Source organism: Mobula birostris, chromosome 1, assembly GCF_030028105.1.
Source record: "Mobula birostris isolate sMobBir1 chromosome 1, sMobBir1.hap1, whole genome shotgun sequence".
NCBI lineage: Eukaryota > Metazoa > Chordata > Chondrichthyes > Myliobatiformes > Myliobatidae > Mobula > Mobula birostris.
Genome location: NC_092370.1, coordinates 218,856,211 through 218,879,340, shown reverse-complemented (window position 1 = coordinate 218,879,340; position 23,130 = coordinate 218,856,211). Strand labels below are relative to the sequence as shown.

General features: G+C 39.6%; 1 protein-coding gene across 1 annotated transcript in view; it reads left to right on the top strand.

The window, feature by feature from the left end:
- Nucleotides 1-23,130, top strand: part of kcnh5b (potassium voltage-gated channel, subfamily H (eag-related), member 5b) — a 507,516-nt gene that overhangs the window by 335,530 nt on the left and 148,856 nt on the right. The window lies entirely within an intron of this gene.

Here is a 23,130-nt window from a genome sequence, read left to right as displayed (position 1 = left end):
CTCTGAAAAGCTGCTTACTATGTCCATGTGATTCATCCAGTTAATCTTAAATCAATAGGCTTCAAAGCTCAAAGTAAATTTTTATCAAAGTGCATGCCACCGTATACGATGCACTGATTCTGATTCTTAACACCCCTCAGGTTCATTTTTGTGTGGGCATTCACAGTAAATATAAAGAAGCAACAAAAAAACACAAGTAGAGTAATAATAATAAATAAGTCAGCAATAAATTTTGAGAACATAAGATGAAGAGTCCTTGAAAGTGAGTCCATAGATTGTGGGAATAACTCAGTGTTGGGCTTCTAGATATTACCAACATACTCTCCGCAGCAAAGGTTATGGATGAACCCACGTCTGAACGTTGACTAGGAAACCTAGCTCCCCATCCCTCTTTTTCCTCAGCTACTTTTTTGCACTTGTTCATAACTAATTTTGCACTAGATTTTAAATTTGGTACATTGAGGATGGCATTAAGGTTATGTAGCAGCAGAAGGCAATCCAATAACACTTAGCAGATGGAGTTTATGTTTGTTTTTAAGGAAAGCTTGCCTAGATTTCAGTATAAGCTTTGGCACTCTTTAAAATTTGGGAAACTGTTGTTCACCATGAAAGTAATTTAAATTATTCCAGTCAAAATGATACCCTTACCCTAGAATTGTGGTTTTATTTTATGCAAATGGACAAACATCACCACAGACAAATCAGAACTTTGAATTCATGAAGCCACATGACATTAGACCACAGTTAAATGCTCATAACTTATAGCAAGTCATTGGAGCAGATCTTGGAGCTCACAAAAAATGCAAGAACTTCGATACCGGAATGTAGCTTTGAGCACAGATTGACTGTTCAGTTCTGCTGTCTGGAAGGTTTATGGGTTCTCTGGCTGATGTGAGATGCTTGGGGGTAAGAATTCATCTTCAGCATTTGATTGTGCAGATTTATAGCTGACTCAGCGAGTGGTGCTACCTACACGTGATTCACAAAAAGAGTTATTAGCTGGATAATGTGAACCGATACCATGTTCATTCAAAAACTGCTGCAATTTTAGTGGAAGCTTAGTTTTTAAAAATAATTTTTTTTGTAATATGCATATCAATGGCGAGTTCAATATTTCCCTTATGTTGCCTGAATGAAAAAGACTGCTGGATCACTTTAGAGGGCAAAAAGAGAGGGATGTGGAGTCATAACACTCAGCTGAGGTAAACTTGACAAACTTCCAAAGGTATTACTGAATCAGGTTGGCTTAGCAACAATCCCATAGTTTTATGGTCTGAGAGTAGCTTTTTATTCCAGATTTATTTCATTTCTTAATATTAATGTTCTCAACCACCAGATTGGGATTTAAACATACAAGCTTATAAGAACATAAGAAAATAGGTACAGGAGGCCACTTGGCCCTTTGAGACTGTTCTGCCATTCATAAGAATCATGACTAACTTCAGTATCATTTTCCATCACATTACCCATGACCCCTGAATTCCTTAATATCCAGAAATCTGTTCATTTGTGTTTTGAATGAATGTAATGTCTGTCTCCACAGCCCTCTGAGTCACAAATTAGTACAAAGGTTCCCCACCTTCTGAGTGAAGATGTTTCTCCTCCTCTCAGTCCTAAATGAAACTGTACCACATGGTCCATAACTCCTCAATCAAGGGATACATCCTCCCTGCATCTATCTTTCAGAGCCTACTAAGAAATTACATTTTGATGAGACCTTCTTTCATTCTTCTAAACCAGGGATGGCCAACCTGTGGCGCATGTGCCAAAAGTGGCGCATTGGATGATTAGAAGTGGCGTATTGCACCCCAGTGATGATAATAAAAAAGTAAGCCTGCTCATGCAAAAAGTATTAACCAAAAACTGACTTGTAGGAAAAAAATTTATAACAGGAATTCAAGTAACTTAGAATTAGAAATGGGTTTTACTGAGAATAAATCTAAAACTTAGCAATTATTTTTAGCGATTTTATTATTTTATTCACATCTTTTGGTGAATGTTATCTTCTTTCACATTAATCTGTTTTCAATTTAAAAAAAATGTTCAATGAATCAAACTAGGAAAGAAGGACTTTTGTTCTGCAGTCTTTCCGTAACTGTTCAATCCACGTTTGATACTTGTTTGATCCTGAGGTGCCAGGCATCTGCACCAGCGGTGGGTCGCAGGTTTTTGCCAGTCAGTTTACAATTGACACTTGTGCGGTACGGAGTTGAGCTTTGTTCGTCCTTTGTGAACATTTTGCAGTTTTTTACTTTTTCAAAAATTAAGCCTTGCTTTTACATTCAGTTACCCATCACAGTGCAAAAGAAAATGAGCAAAAGAAAAACAGAAAGTGATAGTAAACGTGAATTCAATGAACAGTGGGAAAATGAGTTCTTATTTACAGTGGGACCATCAGGAAAACTGTTGTGCATTGTTTGTGAAAACACTTTCTCACATTATAAAAGACATGATCTTAATAGACACTATAAAACACAACATCAGACTGAAACAGAAGGAAAACTGAAGCTAGAGCTTGGGTCTGAGTTACAGAAAGAATATGTGATTAAGAAAAAGGAAGAAATCAAAAGAATACAAAATATATTTGTTAAAAGTCTCGTTAAGGTAAGTAATGTTTATCTTGTTTTTATATTAAATTAATATATCATGTAAAAATACTAAACATGTCTATATTAACATATTTTTACAAGAATTGAATGGGGGCACAAGAGTTGTATGGCGCATCTGAACTCGTGCATGAAAAAATTGACACATGGAATGTAAAAGGTTGGCCACCCCTGTTCTAAACCATGGTTTCCCAACCTTTTTTATGTCATGGACCAATACCATTAATCAAGATGTCCGTGGACCCCAGGTCAGGAACCCCTGGGAGAATACAGTTCCAGTCTGCTCAATCCCTGTTCATAAAGTAAATGAGTGGTACTGGTCTAGAGAATCCTCAGGTTGACAGTTCCCTCTTTCTCTCCCCTTCTTTACTTAATTAGTTTGCTTCTCCCGGTTTGTCAAGTAGGAAACAAGAACAAAATTGTACGCACCAGTCCAAATGGGGTCTCATAAAGATCATTTGCAATTGAAGTAAGACTTCCAAATTCCAGAATTAAAATCCCTGTGTAATGAGTGCTGGCATACCATTTGCCTTTGTACAGGTATTTTGATCATCAGTGTACAAGTACAGCCTGTTCCCTTTGAAATTCAACACTACCTAAAAGCTCACCATTTATCAAATATTCTGCTTTTATTTGCACCAAAGCTAATAACTCATTTTGCACATTACATTCCATCTGTCACATTCACTCCCACTTATTTAATTTGTTCATATTCCCTTTAAGCCCTTTTACATCCTCCTTCGTACTGACAATCCCACCTCCTTTAGTACTATCAGTAAACCTGGAAATATGGCATTTGGTCCCTTAGGCAAATTGCTGATAGAAGTTGTAAACAACTGAGGCTCAGCATCCTTTCTTGCAATATTCTACCTTTCACAGCCTGGCATCCATCTATCTTCTCCCTTTGCTTCCTGTCCAACAACTGAATGCCACAGAACAGAGAGACCTAGGAGTTCGGGTACATGGTTTCCTGAAAGCATCACCACAGGTAGATGGTGGTGAAGAAGGCTTCTGGTGTGCTGCCCTTCATCAGTCTGGGCACTGTGAATAGAAATAGAGATGTTATGTTACAGATTTTTAAGATATTGGTGAGGCTACATTTGGAATATAATGTTCAGTTTTGGTCACCCTACTGTAGGAAAGATGGCTTAACACTGGAGAGAGTGCACAAGAGATTGATGATGAAGTTGCCAGGACTCACAAGACTGAGTTAGGGAGAGAGATTGAGCAAATTGGAACTCTTTTCATTAAAAGTATAGGAGAATGAGGGGTGACCTTACACCGAAGTACAAAATTATGAGGGGTAATCTTATAGAAATATATAAAATTATGAGGAGCATGGATCGTGAAAGAACACAGCCCCCATGCTGTGGAATCATGAACTAGGTGTAAGGTGAGAGTGGATACATTTAAGAGGAACCTGAAGGGCAGTTTATTTCAAACAGAGGATGGTCAAATTGGAGCAGGTACATTAAGTTAAAAGTTACTTAGAAAGGTACATGGATAAAGAACGTTTTAAAGGGAGTTGGGTCAAATACAAATAAGTGGGACTAGCTTTGGTGGGAATCTTGGTTTGCTTGGACAGGTGGACTGAAGGACTTGTTTCCATGCCTACAACTAATTCTCTCTGTGTTAAAGCTTCTTGTATGTGCTCTAACCTTGTTGTTGACCAAACCCTTTATCAAACACCTTAAAATCTAAATAATCACCTTGCCTCCGGAGATTCCCACTTATCGAATTCACATGTCACATCCTTTAAAAAATTCCAGCAGATCAGCCAAATGTTAGTTTTGTTTAATAAATCCATGTTGGCTGCACTCTGTCCTACTATTCTGTTCATGGTGCTCTTTCACTATAAATTTTATCATTTTCCTTACTGCTGCCAATAGGCTAACAGACTAATAGTTCGCCATTTCTCTCACCCTCTTTTCTCAAATGGTTTACTATTCTTCAATCTGCAGTCCCAGCATCTGTAGAATCAAGTGTCTCCTGATCAATTTTCTGGTAACTTAACCTTGAACATCATCATAATCTATTTGCAAAACATAAGGTGAAAGAAAAGAACAAAATCTAGATGGAAGGTGCTTGCTATTTACCTGACAGATGACTGTAGAGAGTTCACCTGTGATGTAATTGAGCCTGCCATCTCATTTTTCATTCAGTGCTCTGAAAGGCACAGAAAATGAGAGATCCTCCTTTGGAATTATCCTGGGCAGAATTTTGATTGCCGTTGTGATGGATATTGCTCACGGGGATCTCCCAGATAAATACAACTCCAAAATTTAGATGTCACATGCTTCACGAACAGAATAGACAACACACTGCCAGTCTGCACAGTGACTTCCTCAACTCTAAAATAAAATGTTGCTAGGAATTTCAGCTGTGTGACATTGTATCTCAGCATTATATAATTGAATATTGTCTATCAGTGTGGGAAGATGATATGCCATGTTCCAATTAATTGTTTCAATCCAGAAGTACAATTGGACACTTCCAAGGTGGCATCAAACTTCTAGTCCAGACATATTTTATCCATGAGGGGTGCGTAGTTTGATATCAGAAGATAACCAGTCAAACCTATCAAACAAGTCCTGGTGATGGGTCTCGGTCTGCAATGTCAACTGTTTATTCCCCTCCATAGATGCTCCTTAACCCATTGAGTTTCTCCAGCATTTTGCATGTGTTGTGCCTGTCAAACTTCACTTCTCCAGCTCCAACTGGAATGTCTGCCAAAGAAGTTGACCACTAGCTTTGTATCTTTTAAACAACGCCAATCAACCTGCCCTAGCCACCCATCAGCCCATACCCACCCTTTCTGTTCCACCTCACCCCATTCTACCCTCCCACAGCTTAAAATCATAGGCCCAGTTCCTGGGCTTTGAATGCAGCCAGAGTTTATGGTAAATAACCAACAATCATAACTGCCCTGATACTTTCTGATGCTCAATCTTTATCGAGCATTAGAATTTTTTGGCGTAAATGTCTTATCAAGTACGGTAATTCCAACAGCATCAACATTGTTTTTCAAGCTGAATGTATACTTGATCTTTTTTGTTAATAATGCATCAGAGTTTGACACTTTTAACCATCCTATTATTAATGTATGTACCAGCAAACTCATGGTATTAAGAAACTCAGGGTGTGTCAATTTATTATTCTGGTGCACGCCTTACCTAAAGGAGATCTTGCACTTGTTTTTTTGTATTGTTTCATGTATAAATTCTAAAAGATATTATTTAAATGGATGAAATTGAACTGTTATGAACTTGCAGAAATTGCAGGTTATTTGCCACCAGAGATGCCTTAAAAAGTCTGATGATAATGAGCAGAATTTCCTCTAGTTTAGAAGTTTCCAGCTCATTCAAGCACGTTTCAAATTGTCATTAGAGATTGTAATAGAGTCAGATTTTATCCAACCTTGCCTGTACTCCTTTTGTCGTCAATTTTTAACTCATTGTTCTTTGCCTCTCCGTTTTTCGCTCTTCACCTCTTCCCCCTTTCTCTATGATGATTTGCTTGCTTCTTAATCCTTTAGATTTATTGGTTAAGGAAGTAAGACCACTGTTTAAGGCTGCAGATTTGCTCCCATTAGCATCTTGTGCATCTACCAAATTGTAGTTAAAGTATTTCTCTAGATAAATGTTTAACCAATGGCTGAGGGCCTCGAGAGTCTGTCCAAGTGTTGCAGAATGCACAAAGATCAGTGAAGCACGTAAGTGTTTCTCTGTCTGTTTACCTGTCACCCCTTTTCATCTGGACCATTGTCATTGAAACCTGTAAGAGAAAAGCTACATTGCAACTAATGAATAAAGTAGCAAAATAGTAAGATGTGAGCAATTGAGGGAGGATCAAATTCGATATTGACTTTCTGAGGGTTTAACCCAATCTACCAAAACTCTGGAACAAAGGTAAAGTTCCAGTAGATGAATGCAAGAACTGCACTGTCCAGGGCCACTGACTTCAATCAGAAGTTAAATTTGGAGCAGAGAGCCTTTTTCTGTTGATGGCCAAGTAGGGGAGAATACAATGGGATCGGGGTCAGTTTAGGGTCAATGGGTGCTTGATGGTTGACATGAACTCAATGTTCCAGAAAATGTGTTTCTGTGCTTTGTCAATCTTTGACTTTATAATATAGCATTCTAATTCAGCGAGAGGAATGTATTGGAATTGAATGCAATAGGAGGGCCAATGACTATTTAAGGTAATTGGGCAAAGTCAACTAGGTTTAGCGAAATGCAAATCATATTGACTAATTTACTGCAGCTTTTTGAATTAGTAACATATACTGCATGTTACTTATGAAAGCTAACTAGAAGATGCATTGTACTTAGATTTCAAAATTATTTGATGAGGTACAGAATCAAACATCATTGCATAAAATAAAATCACAATGTTCCAGTGATATAAAATAGATAGAAAATCAACAGTTTAATGGGAAGCACATTCTTTCTTTCCCAGTTCTGACAAAAGCTTTTCAACCTGAAGCATTGATTTTATTTCTTTTCCACCAGATGCAGCCTGATCTGGTGAGTATTTGAAATATTTTCTGGGTTTATTTTAGATTTCAATTAACTATCAAAGTTTTTAGGTTTTCAGTGGAAAACTTAGTCTTATCCCAATTGCTGAGACCCAATGCAGGGCGTGACATGGTGTAGCTGTTATACTATTTTGCAGTTTATGTGAATGACTTAAATAAAGCCACCAAAGGAATAGTTGCTGAATTTACTGTTGACAAAAGATTAGATGGGAAAGAAAGCTGGGAAGAGAACACAAGTGGCCACACAGGAGTATAAACAGAATACACCAATGAACAAACATCAGCAGACAGAGTATACTGTGGGAAAAGAAGTGAAATTCTCCATCTATGATGACACAAAACATTAAAAAGAAAATTATGATGAGAAGTTGCAAACCTCTGAGATGCCATGGGATCTGGGTGACCTAGTGAATAATTTGCAAAAGGCAGGTACAGCAAGCAGTTGGAATAGCTGACCAAGTTATTGCTAGGGAGACTATTGAGATAAGAGAATTATGATTCAGTTATCTTGGTCACTGTTAAGACCAGGTCTGGAATATTATATACAATATTGTATTCCTTACTTAAAAAAGAAGTGAATGCTTTGGAAATAGTTCAGGCAAGATGTTCTAGGAATACTTGGAATAGGTGAGTTATCTTATGTGGAAAGGTTGTGCAAGCTACGTTGCATTTGTTGGAGTTCAGATGAATAAGAGGCACCTTCAGCGAATCACATAAGATCCTGAGGGATTGAAAGAGGGTGGATGACTCCCATGGAGGATCTAAAAGTGAGGGTCATTTTTACAAATAAAAAATCACCTTTCAAGATGGGGGAGGCAAAAAAACTTTCCCTTTGGATGGTCATGAGTCTTTGGAACTCTTCCTCAAAGGTTGGTCAAGGCAGAAATTTGGAATATTTTAAAGGGAGAGATAGAAAGATTCTTCCTAAGCAAGGGGCTGAAAGATCACCATGGGTAGATGGGCGGAGTAAAAGTTACAATCTTGTCAACCGTGGCCTTACTTCATTTTAAAGCAAGCTCAAGTGTTCATCTGACTTATCCCTGCTTCTGATTTCGATGTTGATCTTTTGAGATATACCGGGACAAGTTATTGTATAGGAGAAAATGAGGCTGTTAAATATTTTCTTTAAATCCTCCAGGATATGTTTTCCAGTGAAGTGGAAAATATTGAAGTAATTAGAGACAGTTAAACCAAATTAGCTTGCTGTGCAGAGAGTATATGTGGTTTTTTGTTGTAGTAGTAATGATTAATGTTTGAATTAAATTAACATAATTACTTGCATGGGACTGGTGATTGGTTTACACTATAGCTTCATTTTAATTTGCTTTTTATAATGAACTGCAGTCCCTGCAGACCTGACACATGTTGTTCAGCTGTGCTCTGGCAAGAACTAACATTTTAGGCAAAGTATTAAAATTTGGTTCAAATTTACTGAAACACACCAGTTAATGTTGGAGAGGGTAAGGAGATTTCATTATAAACACAAAAGATTCTGCAGATGCTGGAAATCCTGAGCAACACACATAAAATGCTGGAGGGACACAGCAGGTTGGGCAACATCTATGAAAATGAATAAGCAATCAATGTTTATCATTTTCAGGACTAAAAAAGAAGGGGGAAGATGGCAGAAGAAAAAGGTGGGGGAGAGGGAAAGGAGGACATGCTAGAAGATGATAGGTGAAGCCAGGTGGGTGAAGAAAGGTAAAGGGCTGGAGAAGGAATCTGATAGGAGAGGAGAGTTAGCCATGGCAGAAAGGTAAGAAGGAGAGGCATCAGGGGGAGGTGATAGGCAGGTGAAGGAAAAGGTAAGAGGCCAGAGTGGGGAATAGAAGAGAGGGAAGAGGGAGGGAAAAAATTACTGGAAAAAGAAATTGATGTTCATGCTATCAGGTTGGAAGCTAGCTAGATGGAACATGAAGTGTTGCTCCTTCGCCCTGGGAGTTCCCTCATCGTGGCAAAAGAGGAGGTCAAGGACGAAAACGTCAGAATGGGAATGGGGATAGGAATTAAAGTGGTTGGCCTCCGAAAAATTTATTATTAACTAGTGTGGAGGAAAACTAAGGATTCGAGGGCCAAGGAGAGAAACTAAATATTTGAGGAAGAGAACCAAGGATTAGAGGGAAAAGGGAGAGGTCTAATGGTTAGAAAGGAATAGGGAAAATGGCAGGGACCTGCGGAGTACTGATATACAGAGAAACGGAAGAGTGTAAGTCCATAACATCCTGAAAGTACGATACAAGTGGATAGGGGAGTGAAAAGTTGAAAAATTAAAATTCACCAGGAATGTTGACAGGAATGGAGAGCTGTAGTTATATGGATAGATTGGATAGCCTGTGTTTATTCTCATTGGATTTTAGGAGGCTGAGGGGTGACCTTCTAAAATACTGAGACAGGATGGATAGTCACAATCTACTTCCACAGGACTGGAGAGTCTAGAGCTCAAGGACACTTTTAGGAGAAATTTAAAGGAAATGTGTGGGGTAGGGCCTTCACATAGACTGTGGTGAATATGTGAATGAACTGTGAAAGAAGTAGTGGCAGTAGACACAATTACAATGCTTAAAAGGAATTTGAACAGGAACTTAGATAAGAAAAGTGCAGAGAGATATGGGCCTCTTACATGCCAATGGCACCGGCGTAGGTAGACCTTACCTTACTTTATTGTCGCCAAACAATTGTTACTAGAGGGCACAATCATAACAGTGATATTTGATTCTGCGCTTCGTGCTCCCTGGAGTACAAATCAATAGTAAATAATAAAAATTTAAATTGTATATCATAAATAGAAAATAGAAAAGGGAAAGTAAGGTACTGCAAAAAACTGAGAGGCAGGTCCAGATATTTGGAGGGTATGGCCCAGATCCGGATCAGGATCCATTCAGCAGTCTTATCACAGTTGGATAGAAGCTGTTCCCAACTCTGGCCGTATGAGTCTTCAAGCTCCTGAGCCTTCTCCCGGCGGAAAGAGGGATGAAAAGTGTGTTGGCTGGGTGGGTCGTGTCCTTGATTGTCCTGGCAGCACTGCTCCAACAGCGTGCGGTGTAAAGTGAGTCCAAGGACGGAAGATTAGTTTGCGTGATGTGCTGAGCTATGTTCACGATCTTCTGCAGTTTCTTTCGGTCTTGGACAGGACAACTTCCATACCAGGTTGTGATGCACCCTAGAAGAATGCTTTCTACGGTGCATCTATAAAAATTAGTGAGGGTTTTAGGGGACAGGCCAAATTTCTTTATGATTTATTTAAGACCTTATGATCAGCATGGGCCAGGTGTCCACTTCTGTGCTGTATGTTTCTTTGATTCTAATAAAGTTGAATTAAGCACGATGACTACAAGTGACCTAACAGTCTGCAAGTCTGCGAGTCCACCGAGGAAGTCAAGGTCCAATGTTTGTGAGCCCCCAAGTCCACCGGAGGCTGAGGCCCAGAGGCAGCCTGTCCTGAGGTTGAAGGACTCTGTGTGTGTGTGTGTGTGTGTGTGTGTGTCGTTGAGCATTGTGAGCATGCTATGTTGGTGCCAGACACTTACAGACTGCCCCCAGCACATCCTTAGGTATGCTTCCTTTCAAAACATCCGTTGACTGTATAGTTTCATGTACATGTGATAAGTAATCTTAATCTGAATCTGAATCAGAAAACTTGTTTCAGATAGCTGCTGGGGAAACCTTAAAATAGCCTGTTTTAAATTGCCAGCCTGGGCAAGATAGTACATAGGAAATTGCATTGCAAAACTGGATTCCTCAGAAAGAATTGTAGTCCCAAACTCCAGACAACAAAACATTGAATTTATCCTCCTTTTGTACCATGATTTCATCACAGAAATGAATGCATGCTTAAAAATTATACAGGTTTGGAATAAAGGTGAAGAAATTAGCAATTGCTTTAATTAAACTTCCACCATGTAACACTTTGATACTGCACCTTTTCGTAAATTAAACATCCTTGCTTTTCCTCTTAAATTAATGATTTGTAGGTTGATATTGCTTTCATTCAAATAACTCACCTCAAATCTAATTTGAAGTAATCTATAATAAGATTTCACACAAAAGTTATTTATAACCTGATGCATTAATTTCCACTACTAACGTACAAACTCCATACAGACAACATTAATGCATATGAGATGGTTTTCATGATGGATTAGGCTGCTTTCATAACTCTGTGCAATCTCTTGCAGTCTTGGGCAGAGCAGTTGCCATAGCAATCTGTGATGCATCGGGGCAGGAATAATAAAAGTTTGTAAGGGTCACTGCAAACATACTAAAATTTCATAGCCTTCTGAACAAGTAGAGGTGTTCGGTGCACTTTCTTAGCTCTAGCTGAAGAGAGGTTGTTTGTTAACCATAACTATGTTTCTGGAGGAAAATAAATAGAGGAAGATGAACGGGGTACTAGAGAGTGGAAAAACAAAAAAAAAGATGGCCTCCTGCACATTCCCTATAAAGTACAATGTAAGTTCAAGGATAAGCAACTCACCCTCAGATTGCAGCCCCTGACACCCAGAACTGAATTCACCATTTCAGATCACCAGCCTTTTGGTTTGTGACAAGACTAGCCAGTGCCACCTGCCACATTAACTCCATTTTCATCTCTCCACAGGTGCTACTTGCTCTGCTGAGTATTTCCTGCATGCACCATTATTTCACATTTCTAGCAATTGTTGTGCTCTGCATCTCGATTCCAATTTTATTTTCCCTGCCGCTGTATTTCATCTCACCCTATATACACTCCTGTAGATTGATCAGCTGTAATTAAAAAAAAGCATTCACTGCTCTCTCTTAGAAGGCATCAACAGCATATCTTAGTCTCCACTCACCGCAGATAGTCCCCTGTACTCTCCACCCCTCCACGTCTCTGCAAATGACAAGATACTTATTTTTTTTTCACTTTTCTAGTTCTGATGAAAGTTCATCCACCTCAAAAATAACTCTGCTTCTCTCTTTATAGATGCTGCCTGCCTTGCTAATTATCTTGAATATCTTCTGTTGTTATTTCATATTTCTAGCATCTGCAGTTTTATTTTTGCACTGAGTAACCTTGCTGAGGTGGCATCTTGACATGATATGGAAATTGTATTTTTAAAAGTTATTTAAGCACATTCTTGGGACCTCTAGCAGTGTGTTAACATTCTCTTCTGTGATAAAACCAAAACACTGAAACCGCAATTTGGGTCTGCTCCGTCAAAATACTCCTGATTGTCTGCAGAAGCCACATCTATATGAACATAACATTACTTTATTCAAGTCTGCTGAACGTGATATGAACTGCTTCAGTTTGAACATATATCAAAATCCCTTCACTATTGGAGGAAGATTGCATCAGCTGAAATAACAAACTGAATCCCACAAAAGGACAATAAGATACTGAGGAAGGAATGAACCCTTATGAAAGCAAATCATTTCATACCAGAACAGGAATGTTGACTGATTCTCCAACATATCCAAGAAGACAAAAATGCCCTCCTGTATGTGGATCCATATGTGATTTCAAGCTGATTAACCTAGGGAGAAAACAATTGCCCGTGTTTCAATCTAGCATTGATTTGGAGAACGTTGTGCATGATCTGCTTGTACAATGAGCAATCTCCCAACTATCAGAAAATGGAAATGGAGGCTTTTGAAATTAATGTTCACAAAGTTAAAATCTCACTGGCCTGTGCCCTCCTCCTAGAATTGCAGCCCTCAATCTTCCCATCCCATTTTTACTGCTGGGGATGCAGAGAGCCTATAATGTTGGAGCAAAGTGTTCTGGACTCCAGTAGCAGGATCTCCAGCAATGTCTTTGATAGAAAAAAAGGCCTCAAGATTACCCTATGTAATTTCTAAAGTAAGGACATGTTCAGCACAGCTTTGTGGGCCAAAGGGCCTGTATTGTGCTGTAGGTTTTCTATGTTTCTAAATTTGTCAGTGGGATGGGAACCAGAGTGATAGGACTGAGGATGGAGCATTTAGTATACAACCAAATGCAGTGTATATTGAGACTGCATGGAAGGATAAGGCTCAGTGGGATGAGTTAAAGTGTAACAGGAAGTGTGATAGTCATAATCATACTTTATTGATCCCGGGGGAAATTGGTTTTCGTTACAGTTGCACCATAAATAATAATTAGTAATAGACCATAAATAGTTAAATAGTAATATGTAAATTATGCCAGTAAATTATGAAATAAGTCCGGGACCAGCCTATTGGCTCAGGGTGTCTGACTCTACAAGGGAGGAGTTGTAAAGTTTGATGGCCACAGGCAGGAATGATTTCCTATGACGCTCTGTGCTGCATCTCGGTGGATTGAGTCTCTGGCTGAATGTACTCCTGTGCCCACCCAGTACATTATGTAGTGGATGGGAGATATTAACCAAGATAGCATGCAACTTAGACAGCATCCTTTTTTCAGACACCACTGTGAGAGAGTCCAGTTCCATCCCCACAACATCACTGGCCTTACGAATGAGTTTGTTGATTCTGTTGGTGTCTGCTACCCTCAGCCTGCTGCCCCAGCACACAACAACAAACATGATAGCACTGGCCACCACAGACTCGTAGAACATACTCAGCATGGTCCGGCAGATGTTAAAGGACCTCAGTCTCCTCAGGAAATAGAGACGGCTCTGACCCTTCTTGTAGACAACCTCAGTGTTCTTTGAACACAGGACTGAAGGTGTTATGTTTGAATGCATGCAGTATATGGAATAAGGTAGATGATCTGGTAGTTCAGTTGGAGACTGGCATGTATTATGTTGTTGGCATCTCTGAGTAGTGGCTGAAAGAAAATCATAGTTGGGAGCTTAACACGGAAAAGATTGGCATTAGGCAGAGGGGGTTGGATGGCTCTTTTGATAAAAAATGAAATCCAATCCTTAGAAAGAGGTGACATGGGATTAGAAGATGTAGAATCCTTGTGGGCAGAGCTAAGAAACTGTAAGGGTAAAAAGACCCTGATGGGAGTTATACACAGGCCTCTGATCAGTAGCCAGGATGTGAGGTACAAATTACAATGGGAGATAGAAAATACAATGTAATTTCTGGAATGGGTGTTATGTAATGACACAGATTTGACACAGATTTGATTAGAGAGATCAAGGTAAAGGCAGTGATTATAATATGAAAGAATCCACTCTGCAGTTTGAGACCGAGAAGCTAAAGTCAGATACATCAGAATTTGAGTGGAAGAAAGGGAATTACAGAAGCTTGAGAGAGGAGCTGGTTGAAGTTGATTGGAAGGGGACACTAGCAGGGATGATGGCAGAACAGCAATGGCTGGAATTTTTGGGACCGATTCGGAAGGCACAGGATAGATACATCCCAAAGATGAAGAAGTATTCTAAAGGAAGGATGAGGCAACTGTGGCTGACAAGGGAAGTCTAAGACAACACAAAAGGAAAAGAGAGTCTATATGATAGATCAAATAATACTGGGAAGGAAGATGATTGGGGAGCTTTTAAAAACCAGCAGAAATCAATTAAAAAGCCATAAAGAGAGAAAAGATGAAATATGCAGGTAAGCTAACCAATAATGTACAGTGGTATGCAAAAGTTTGGGCACCCCGGTCAAAATTTCTGTTACTGTGACTAGTTAAGTGAGTAGAAGATGAACTGATCTCCAAAAGTCATAAAGTTAAAGATGAAACATTCTTCTTAACATTTTAAGCAAGATTAGTGTATTATTTATGTTTTGTACAATTTTAGAGTGAAAAAAGGAAAGGAGCACCAAAGTTTGGGCACCCCAAGAGATTTGAGCTCCCAGATAACTTTTACCAAAGTCTCAGACCTTAATTAGCTTGTTAGGGCTACGGTTTGTCACAGTCATCGTTAGGAAAGGCCAGGTGATGCAAATTTCAAAGCTTTACAAATACCCTGACTCCTCAAACCTTGTCCCAACAATCAGCAGCCATGGTCTCCTCTAAGCAGCTGCCTAGCACTCTGAAAATTAAAATAAATGATGCCCACAAAACAGGTGAAAGCTATAAGAAGATAGCAAAGCATTTTCAGGTAGCCTTTTCCTCAGTTTGTAATGTAATTAAGAAATGGCAGTTAACAGGAACGGTGGAGGTCAAGTTGAGGTCTGGAAGACCAAGAAAACTTTCTGAGAGAACTGCTTGTAGGATTGCTAGAAAGGCAAATCAAGACCCCCGTTTGACTGCAAAAGACCTTTTGGAAGATTTAGCAGACTCTGGAGTGGTGGTGCACTGTTCTACCATGCAGTGACACCTGCACAAGTATGACCTTCATGGAAGAGTCATCAGAAGAAAACCTTTCCTGTGTCCTCACCACAAAATTTAGCATCAGAAGTTTGCAAAGGAACATCTAAACAAGCCTGATGTATTTTGGAAACAAGTCCTGTGGACTGATGAAGTTAAAATAGAACTTTTTGGCCACAATGAGCAAAGGTATGTTTGGAGAAAAAAGGGTGCAGAATTTCATGAAAAGAACACCTCTCCAACTGTTAAACACGGGGGTGGATCGATCATGCTTTGGTCTTGTGTTGCAGCCAGTGGCACGGGGAACATTTCACTGGTAGAGGGAAGAATGAATTGAATTAAATACCAGCAAATTCTGGAAGCAAACATCACACCGTATGTAAAAAAAAAGCTGAAGATGAAAAGAGGATGGCTTCTACAACAGGAAAATGATCCTAAATACACCTCAAAATCCACAATGGACTACCTCAAGAGGCACAAGCTGAGGGTTTTGCCATGGCCCTCACAGTCCCCTGACCTAAACATCTTCAAAAATCTGTGGATAGACCTCAAAAGAGCTGTGCATGCAAGACGGCCCAAGAATCTCACAGAACTAGAAGCCTTTTGCAAGGAAGAATGGTTGAAAATCCCCTGAACAAGAATTGAAAGATTCTCAGCTGGCTACAGAAAGCACTTATAGGCTGTGATACTTGCCAAAGGGGGTATTACTGAGTACTGACCATGCAGGGTGCCCAAACTTTTGCTTCGGGCCCTTTTCCTTTTTTGTTATTTAGAAACTGTAAACAATGGAAATAAAAAAGTAATCTTGCTTAAAATATTAAAGCAATGTGTCATCTTTAACTTTATGCCTTTTGGAAATCAGGTCATCTTTTGCTTGCTTAGCTACTCACAGTAACAGAAATTTTGACTGGGGTGCCCAAACTTTTGCATGCCATTGTATAAGAGGATACTCAAAAAAGTTTCAGTTATATAAAGACTAAAAGAAAGAAGGAGTGGAAATTTGGACTACTAGAAAATGATGCTGGAGAGGTAGTAATAGAAGACAAAGGAATGTCGGACAAACTAAATCAGTATTTTACATCAGTCTTCACTGCAGAAAACACAAGCAGAATGCCAGAAATTCGAGAGTGTCAAGGGGCAGAAGTGCTTGTTGTTGCTATTACTATGGAGAAGGTGCTTGGGAAGCTGAAAACCCTGAAGTTAGATAGGTCACCTGAACCAGATGGTCTATACCCCAGGGTTCTGAAAGAGTAAGCTGAAGAGATTGTGGAGGTATTAGAAATGATCTTTCAAGTATCCCTAGATTCTGGAACGGCTCCGGAGGACTGGCAAATTGCAAATGTCTCTCCACTCTTTAAGAAGAGAAGAAGGCAGAATAAAGGAAATTATAGGCAGTTCGCCTGACTTCAGTGGCTGGAAAGATGTTGGAGTGTATAATTAAGACCATAACACCATAAGATATAGCAGCAGAATTAAGCTATTCGGCCAATCGAGTCTGCTCTGCCATTTCATCATGGCTGATCCATTTTTCCTCTCAGCCCCAATCTCCTGCCTTCTTCCTGTATCCCTTCTTGCCCTGACCAATCAAGAATCTATCAACCTCTGACTTAAATATACATAAAGACTTGGCCTCCACGGTTGCCTGTGGCAACGAATTCCATAGATTCGCTACAATTAAGGACGAGTTTTCAGGGTACTTGGAGGCACATAATAAAATAGGCCAAAGTCAGCATGGTTTTCTAAAAGGAAAATCTTGCCTGACAAATCTGTTGGAATTCTTTGAGGAAATAACAAGCAGGATAGACAAAAGAGAGTCAGTAGAAGTTTACTTGGATTTTCAGAAAGCCTTTAACAAGGTGCCGTAAATAAGGCTGCTTAGCAAGATAAGAGACATGGCATTATCGGAAGTGTACTGCTATGGATTGAAGATTGGCTGAGTGGAAGGAGGCAAGGAGTGAGAATAAAGGGGGCTTTCTCTGTGTGGCTGCCAGTGACTAGTGATGTTCCACAGGGTTCAGTGTTGGGTTCACTTCTTTTCAAAAGTTGATGGCTTTGTGGCCAAGTTTGCAGATGATAGGAAGGTAGGTGAAGGGGCAGGCAGCTTTGAGGAAGCAGGATGTCCGCAGAGACACTTAGACAGATTGGGAGAATGGGCAAAGAAGTGGCAGATGGAATAAAGTGTAAGGAAGTGTATGGTCATACACTTGGTAGAAGAAAGAAAGGTGTAGATTTTTTTGAAATGGAGAGAAAATTCAAAAATTAGAGGTGCAAAGAGACTTGGGAGTCCTTGTGCAGGATTCCTTAAAAAATAATTCGCAGGTTGAGTCGATGGTAAAGAAGGCAAATGCAATGATAGCATGCATTTTGAAAGGATGAAAATACAAAAGCAAGGATGTAATGCTAAGGCTTTATAAGGCTTCTGTCAGATCACAGTTGGGGTATTGTGAGCAGTTTTGGGCCCCATATTTGAGAAAAGATGTGCTAGCATTGGAAACAGTCCAGAGGAGGTTCATGAGGATGATCCCAGGAATGAAAGAGTTAACATATAAGAAGCGTTTGATGGCTCTAGGCTTGTACTTTCCAGAGTTTAGAAGAATGGGTTGGGGGGGTGATGTCATTGAAACGTATTGAATGTTGAAAGGCCTCGATAGAGTGTATTTGGAGAAGATATTTCTTCTAGTCAGGAAGTCTAGGACCAGAGGGCACAGGTTCAAAATTGACTGTTGTCCATCTAGAACAGATGTGGAAAAATTTCTTTAGCCAGAGGGTGGTGAATCTGTGGAATTTTCATTGCCGTAGACAGTGTGCATGCCAATCATTGGGTATTTTTACAGCAAAGTTTGATAGGTTCTTGATTAATCAGGGTGTCAAAGATTACAGGGCAAAGGCAGGAGAATGGGTTTGAGAAAGGTAATATATCAGCATGATGGAATGGTGGAGCAGACTCAATGGTCTGAATGATTTAATTCTGCTCCCATGTGTTTGGGCTTATAGTCCTATATTTCAAAATGAACTAACTAAAAGAAGAGCTTGCTATCCCTTTTATATTTTCAATACTATAAATCCCTTCCTGATTAGGGGTTCCCAGACCCTGCACTAGGTTTAATCTGAGCAAGAGCTCAGAGGTTATTCTCCAGTGTAAATGCTGTGGAATCCTAGCAAGGTGAAGGTCTACAAAAACTAGTGGAGAAACGGTGACAGTCTGGACAATGCCAGTAAGTTTTTGAAAATGCAACTATAGAATTCCTAGACTTGTCAACTTGAATGGGTAAATTCCTGTAGGTCTCTTCAGAACTGCTGGCATTTACGTACTACCGAGAAAATAGGCCAATGTTTTCAGTACTCAGTTTAAATATTCAGTTATTCACAGGTGTTGTGAATAGAGGTGTTGTGATAAAAGGCAAAAGTAGTGAGTAATATGTTTGAAATTGGGTTTAATTTGCCATGTAGTTGTTAAATGAATCTTTCTGCATAAACCTTTACACTAGGCAACAACACAACATAAAAGTATAATTATTTGCAATATAGCCCAAGGTATTGCTAACAATCAACAAGATAAAAGTAATTCAGTATGTCCCTATATTATAGGCTGTATATAAATTATCATTATTTTTTATTCAAACCAATGCTCTTTAGTGAGTTGCCTATATTACAAAGTAATATGCAAATTTCTAAACTTTAAGCTGTTCAAAAGTAAAATATCTAAACTATAAACTTTTATATTTTTATAATGTTTTGTGTAAGTGAGTTACATCAGAGAGAGAAGCCATTCTGTCCATTATGTCTGCCCAAATATTTGGACATGAGTCAAAAAGAGTTCCATTTTGCTGTGATCTCCCCAAAGCCTTCATCTTTCTTTACCTTAAATATTTAAACAAAGCAGACAGTATATTTGAATATATTTTTTGCCATTTCTGATCCATTTGAGCTGGCAGTGAAATTCATTGCAAAAGTATTATTAAAGATTGTTCGTGTATTTTAAATAAGTCTGCCAATTTGTCTACAGTTGGTAGTTCTATTTTAAATGTCACAACACTAGATTGCAAAAAGACTATCAGACATTCTTGGGAATGTACAGCGGTTTTGAAAACTAACCAACCGTCAACATTTTGAGTGACTTCGTTCTCAGAACTGACATTCTGATCAACAAGTCAGGATGAAGGATTGACACCAGTTGCTAATGATCCAACATTTTATTTAGAGATTTGTGGCCCAACGAGCCTACGCTGCCCAATTACCCTCATGTGACCAATTAACCTACTAACCGATACATCTTTGGAATGAGGGAGGAAATTGGAGCACCCAAAGGAAACCCACACGGTCATGGGTACAATGTATAAACTCCTTACAGGCAGTCGGGAATTGAACACAGGTCACTGCACATAATAGCATAACACCAAGCGCTATGCCACTACGCTGCCCCAAGCACATTTCATGCACATTGAGGTTTGCTTTCAAAATGAGTTTCCACTGAAGTAAAATTTCAGAAGCAGAATTAACAGACGCACTATACTATGTATTTAGTGCATGCAACAGGAGACACATTTCTATCTTGTTATGCCTTTTCAATATTTGCTTATCATTTTTTAAGTGCCCTGCCTTAAGTTAGACAAAAATGACCAATATATAAATGAAAGAGCAAATCTCTTTTATTCTACAGCACAAATCATAGCTCAAAGTTATCTGTCATATTTGAGCTGTGTTTAATTATAACACAAAAATTTCTACTCTCACCAATACACTGCTGCATAAAACCCACAGCTATTACATATTTTACTTCATATTAATTGGCTAGGATTCCTCCTATTATTTGAACTTAGTTAAGTCTTATCAAATCTTGTGAGACATTTATAGAACCAAAGCCAGAAGCAAACTAATATGTGGAACTTGATGCATAATTTTAGAAAAGCTTATGATATAAGGATCCTTAAGTTCCCCCTGAAGTTTATGCCCTGAAGAATAATATAATGAAATTAGTCCCTGGTTTAAGATCCATCCACTAATAGAAATATATTAATATTATCTTGATGCCCACACATATTAAAAATCAGAGTTCTCTAATTTGATTTGAACATCATATTAAATCTTTGACAGGATCATTGCTTTGCTACATTATTTCATTATACATACCAATAAGCTTAGCAGTCTCTCCCAAAGGATTTGTAGCTGATTTTTTGTTTGTCACTTTATTTAAAACAGTAAAGCACGGGTATGTCTTTTCCTTGTATCCGAGCCACTCAATAACATACAACTTCCTACAAGAACTGTATTGCTAACTCCTATAAATTGAAATGAGAAGGGCTTTAAAGGTAAGAATATTTCCCTTCTCTTTCTTGAACTCCAAAATCCAGTGATGTGCAACATAATTTAAGTATGAACATTTTTGGAACGACGTTTTAAACACATATTATCTACAGTATATACTCAATGTGTATCATGGTTTTGCAACTTGTTTAATGATTATTGAAGGGTTGTTGCCCATGCGGGAAGATCTCTCGGAATCTGAATCGGGTTTAATATCATTGGCATATATTGTGAAATTTGTTGTTTTGCAGCAGCAGTACATTGTAGTATATAATAATTTAAAAAAAAACCTATAAAATACAATAAGAAATATATATAAAATTAACTTGAGTAAGTAGTGCAAAAAGAGGGCAAAAAAACACTGATTTAGTGTTCTTAGCTTCATTGTTCATTCATAAATCTGATGACGGAAGGGAAAAACTGGAGCTAGATGAACTTCGGATCATTCGGGAGGCAGAGGCAGAAATAAACAGGAGTTACAGGGAGATAGTTACCCCTAAGAGTCAGGTAGCTGGGTGACTGTCAAGAGAGGGAAGGGGAATAGACAGAATGAGCAGAGCACCCCTGTGGCCATTCCCATCAATAATATGTATACCGTTTTGGATACTTTTGGTGGGGACGACCTATCAGGGACAAGTAGCAGTGGTTGCGTCTCTGGCATTGAGACGGGACCCTCAGCTCAGAAGGGAAGGAGGGAAAAGAGGAGAGTAGGGTAGTGATAGAGGATTCGATAGTTAGGGGGACAGATAAGAGGTTCTGCAGAAGAGATCGAGAATCCCGGATGGTCTGTTGCCTCCCTGGTGCCAGGGTCTGTGATATCTCTGATCGAGTTCTCAATATTCTCAAGAGGGAGGGCGAGCAGCCAGATGTCGTGGTCCATGTAGGGACCAATGACGTGGGTAGGAAGGAGGGGGAGGTCCTGCAAAGAGAGCTTAGGGAGTTAGGTGCAAAGTTGAAGGACAGGACCTCCAGGGTTGCAATCTCAGGATTGCTACCCGTGCCACGTGGTAGTGAGGCTAGAAATAGGAAGATAATGCAGCTAAATACGTGGCTAAGGAGTTGGTGCAGGAGGGAGGGCTTCTTGTTTCTGGACAATTGGGCTTTGTTCCAGAGAAGGTGGGACCTGTTCTGACGGGATGGTTTGCACCCGAACTGGAGGGAGACTAACATCCTTGCGGGAAAGTTTACTTGTGCTGCTCTGGGGGGTTTAAACTAGATTTGCAGGGGGAGGGGAACCAGAGTGTTAGAGCAGATAGTGAGGTGGAGGAGGATAAAGGTCATGTGAGAACTGCAAGTATAGTACATGGAGATCTAACATGTAAAGGGGCTTTGATGAAAGAGAAACAGAATAAGGGGTGTAAAGGTAGTAAGACTAAGGGCTAAAGTGCGTGTACTCCAATGCAAGAAGCATCAGGAACAAAGGTGATGAACTGACAGCTTGGATACATACATGGAATTATGATGTAGTGGCCATTACAGAGGCTTGGCTGGAACCAGGGCAGGAATGGATTCTCAATATTCCTGGATTTCAGTGCTTTAAAGGGGATAGAGAGGGGGGAAAAGGGGAGGAGGGGTGGCATTACTGGTCAGGGATACTATTACAGCTACAGAAAGGGTGGGTAATGTAGCAGGATCCTCTTTTGAGTCAGTATGGGTGGAAGTCAGGAACAAGAAGGGAGCAGTTACTCTATTGGGAGTATTCTATAGGCCCCCTGGTAGCAGCAGAGATACCGAGGAACAGATTGGGACGTTGATTTTGGAAAGGTGCAAAAATAACAGGGTTGTTATCATGGGTGACTTTAACGTCCCTAATATTGATTGGCACCTGATTAGTTCCAAGAGTTTAGATGGAGCAGAGTTTGTTAAGTGTGTCCAGGATGGATTCCTGTCACAGTATGTGGACAGGCCGACTAGGGGGAATGCCATACTAGATCTAGTACTAGGTAATGAACCGGGTCAGGTCACAGATCTCTCAGTGGGTGAGCATCTGGGGGACAGTGACCACTGCTCCCTGGTCTTTAGCATTATCATGGAAAAGGATAGAATCAGAGAGGACAGGAAATTTTTTAATTGGGGAAGGGCAAACTATGAGGCTATAAGGCTAGAACTTGCGGGTGCGAATTGGATGATGTTTTTGCAGGGAAATGTACTATATTCATGTGGTCGATGTTTAGGGATCTCTTGCAGGATGTTAGGGATAAATTTGTCCCAGTTAGGAAGATAAAGAATGGAAGGGTGAAGGAACCATGAGTGACAAGTGAGATGGAGAATCTAGTCAGGTGGAAGAAGGCAGCATACATGAGGTTTAGGAAGCAGGGATCAGATGGGTCTATTGAGGAATATAGGGTAGCAAGAAAGAAGCTTAAGAAGTGGCTGAGGAGAGCAAGAAGAGGGCATGAGAAGGTCTTGGCGAGTAGGGTAAAGGAAGATCCCAAGGCATTCTTCAATTATGTGAAGAACAAAAGGATGACAGGAGTGAAGGTAGGACCAAT